The sequence below is a fragment of the Pteropus alecto genome, unplaced genomic scaffold (genome assembly GCF_000325575.1).
Source record: "Pteropus alecto unplaced genomic scaffold, ASM32557v1 scaffold45, whole genome shotgun sequence".
NCBI classification, from domain to species: Eukaryota; Metazoa; Chordata; class Mammalia; order Chiroptera; family Pteropodidae; genus Pteropus; species Pteropus alecto.
This window is the reverse complement of record NW_006442491.1, coordinates 27,715,767-27,719,619: the sequence shown is the minus strand read 5'-3', so window position 1 is coordinate 27,719,619 and position 3,853 is coordinate 27,715,767. Positions and strand designations below refer to the sequence as shown.

Sequence of the window (3,853 nt, the reverse complement as noted above, 5' to 3'; positions counted from 1 at the left end):
TGAACCCATTACAAAGAGGCGTTTGTCCCAATGTACCCCCAAAACAGTGGGCCAGTGACCTCCAAGTGCCAGAGCCAGTGATGACTCCTTCACCCTCCTTTCACTCAGCCTCTTGGAAGGATCTGACACACCTGCTTCTCCCACTTGTGTCGGGAGCTCCTGGTTTTACTCCCACCTCACTGACTGCTCTCCCTCTCCCTTCTGCTGGGTTCTCCTCTCCTTTTGCCCTTAAACACTGGCCTGTCCCGGCGCTCATCCTCGGACCTCTCTCTACTCTTGTTCCCTAGTTGGTCTCAACCAGTTTAATGGCCTTACGCACCCACTGTACTCAATAATTCCCCAATGTATCTATTTCTGATTCTCTCCTGAATTTTGGATTTACATATCTAACTGCTCCCTTGACACTTCGCTAGTTAGATATCCAGAGGCACCTCACTCTTAATGTGTCTAAGACAAAAGTCTTGACTCACGTTCCTTCCGCTCTGCCTAGCCTGTTCCTCCTTCGGCCCTCTGTCTCGGCAATGGCATGGCCACCTACTCAAAAGCTCAGGCTAGTGACTTGGAATTCATTCTAGGAAACTGGCACCCTCACCCCACCATGAAATCCCATTAGACTCTACCTTCCAGATACAACCAGAAACCACTGCTTTAACCACCCTGCCTGAGCCACCAGCATCATGTGCATGGATCACTGCAATAGCTTCTCTACTGATTCTCTATCTGTCTTTATTCACCATAATCTTTTTCCATCGAAAGCCAGGATGAGTCTTAAAATATAAATCAGAGCATGGATTTTGTTGCTCAGAACTCTAGTGACTTCCCATCACATGCAGGATCGAAGTCCAAAGTCTTTACTACGGGCTATGGGATTCCACCTGAGCTGGCGCTTGTCTGCACCTCCACCTTGTCTCTAATTGCTCTCCCTCTCATGACCCTCCAGCCTCTCTGGCTTTCTTGCTGTCCCTCAAACATACAGGGTGTCCTCTGGCCTCCTGCCCCTTGCACTTACTTTTCCCTCTGCGTAGAATGCTCTTTCCCCCAGACATCTGCATAGCTGGCTTCCGCTAACAAACCTCTTGGATGTGACCTCTCAGACAGGCCTTTTCTGATGACCGGTGACTGATTGTCCTGGACTTTGTCCCGATTTGTCTGGGACTTAGAGGCTTCCAAGATGGGAGACTTTCAGTGAGAAAACCAGTATAGTCCTGGGCGAAGCAGGACGATTTGTCACTCTACAAAATCAATCCTGCTCATTCCCCATCCACTTTTTCTGCTTTATGTTTTGTTTCATAACCCTAATCACTCGCTGACATCTTCTTGGGCAACTCTGTTTATTTTCTGTTCCAAATGAGAACAGCCCCATGAAGGCACAGACTTCTCTTGTTCACTGTGGAATGCCCAGCATCTAGAACTGGGCCTGGAATATAGTTGGTGCTCAGTACATATCTAATGAATCGAGAAACGAATTTTTAAGGTAAATTATAGGTCATATGTAAAATGAAAATTACCCAACAGACAGAAACAATAAATGGCACATATATAGAGGAACATATGTGTGCTACAGTGTCAATCAAAAAAAGTAGGTTTCAAAATGGTAGGTGTACCAGGGATACCATCTTCGTAAAGAAAAAAAAAAAGACGTGCATGCATATGTTCATTTGCGTACAGCCACAGAAAAAAGGCTGGAGGGCTCACCCAAAGTGACATTGGATTAGGTTATTTTAATCTTTGTACCACTGTGTAAAGTTTCTTGGGGTGTTGCCGTTCACATAATACTTAGGTATTAAGTCCTGGTGGGAACTTTGACGCGCCCATTGCCCACCATCACCCTCTCCCAGCACCTGGCCTGTGATCCCCACACCTGACCAGCTCTCTGCTCCTAAAGCTTCTTGCCCTCTTCTCTGTGCCTGCTTCTCTTCTCGAATTTGTCTTCACTCTACTATAATGGAATCATTTACACGCCTGCCCGCCCAGTGCATGCCCATGACATTCCAATGACAGTGTATACTAAGTGACAGCTTGATCTGATTTTGTTCCCACGACGCCATGGCTTAGGAACGATCATCATCCTTGTTTGAAGGAGGAGGACACCGAAGCTTGGAGAGGCGAAGTGACTTGATCAAGCCACATAGCTAGTAAATGACATAACTGTGATTTAAGCCCAGGTAATCTGACTCCAAAGCCCATGCATGGCCTGACTCTCTGGCACTCTCTTGTTTTCAACCAAAGCCGGCCACCCAAGGAAAAGAGGAGTTGAGAAAAGAAAGGCATGAAGTTAGTGGGAAGGAAGTGAGGATATAAACTGGTTAGTTAGGAAGGAAGAAAATTAGGCAGGTGAGAAGGCAGAGAGTTGAAAGGGAAGAAAGGAAAGGAGGGGGAGAGAGGGGAGAAGAAGTTAGGAAGAAAGGAAATTAGGAAAGAAGCAAGCAAGGAAGGGAGAGAGAGAAGAGCTAGGAAGAAAAAAGGGAACAAGGAAGGAGGGTTTTAGGAAGGAAAGGAAGTAAAGGGGTAGGTAGGAAGGAAGTTAGCTGAAATAGCTAGTCAGTCAATTTGGTAGACCAACAGGCTGGCAGTCAGGTGTCCCTCTCACAGCTGAGTCTCTCACCTGAAAACTCTGGGTCCCAGCTCAGGTCCTGGGGAGCAGCCCCAAGCACGGCTCTGCCCTCCTGTCTCTCGGCATGGTCCCCCCAATCCTGAACAGCCGGAACAAACTTTCCAGTCAAGAGCGACCTGTCACCCACTTGCTCAGGCTCCCAAACCAGCTCAAGTTCAACTTCCCAGCCCTGCCAGCTGAGAGCTGGCTGCAGGGCCTTCCAGTTACTAATTAACCGCTGGACCTGAATCACGATGCTGGCTGCACCCACTGGCTCCTTGATGGGGCCTGCCCTGTGGACCCTTTGAACTTTTAAAAGCTACTGCACAACTTAAGTCGTATGACCTTGGGCAAGTGACTTCAGCTCCCTGAGCCTCACGTGAATTGGTAGTGCACGTCCTGCCTCACAGGGCGGGGTTCTGAAGTCCCTTTCAACATCATCACATTTCTATTCTCTGAAATCTCACCCTCACCCTCCCGGGTCCAGCTCAGATGCTGACTTTCCTACCTGGCCTTCCCTGATCCCATTGGCTGAATCACTTCCCTTCTATCTTAGAGCCTGGAGAACAGACCATCCGAAGGGCTTGTCTCACACGTCTCCCCTCTGCCTCATCCCCGATAGGACCACCAGGCCTTTCACGGACACCTCCAGGGAGGGGCAGCTCATGCCTTCCTGCGCCAGCCTCATGTACTCTCTTGTGTTGAGCCAAAGCAGGCCACCCAGAGCTCTCCTGGAACTGCCCGGCACCCTCCTGGGAAGAGAACCACGGCTGAGCTGAGACCCATGAGACCCATGCCCCACCCTGCCCTCGGAGACCTGAGGCTCAGGAACCAGGGCATAGCTCTCCCCAGCTTGATGGAAGAAGACTTGCTCTGGTTGATCTAAAGCTGTCCAGACTAAGGGTTCTAACTCAGGGCGAGGTCAGGGCCTGGACTGCTGGACAGCTGAGGAAAGCCACCCCACCCCACAGTGACCTCTCCTTCATAGTTGACTCAGAGTCTGACGCCAAGCTGCTTCCTCCATTGCCGCTTCATTAAAATGTAAACAATTAACCGATTTACAAATTCCAGTCATTCTAGTGCTTTAAAAACTGGCTGCTCTACTGTGCCCTGGAGGAGCCCTGCACGCCCCACTCCCGCCCTCCACCAATACAGCAATCCGCATGGGACTGCCCTGCCACCCCTACCCTGCCCCAAGAGGGATGGCGGCTGGCCAAAGGGCAGCAAGCAAATCAGGTTAGAACCCTGGGTCCTGCCCCT

At 49.9% G+C, this 3,853-nt stretch overlaps 1 protein-coding gene across 6 annotated transcripts in view; it reads right to left on the bottom strand.

Annotated features, from left to right (window-relative positions):
• Positions 1–2,896, bottom strand: part of SGK2 (SGK2, serine/threonine kinase 2) — a 19,957-nt gene extending 17,061 nt beyond the window's left edge. For 2 of the 6 annotated variants that reach the window (XM_025039986.1, XM_025039987.1), the window contains exon 1: positions 2,606–2,896. The gene's annotated coding sequence lies outside the window, so the exon portion shown is untranslated. The remainder of the gene's footprint in view (positions 1–2,605) is intronic. The other 4 variants (XR_003043185.1, XM_015597300.2, XM_015597299.2 and 1 more) reach the window with 4 other exon arrangements.
• Between the last annotated feature and the right edge of the window lie 957 nt (positions 2,897–3,853).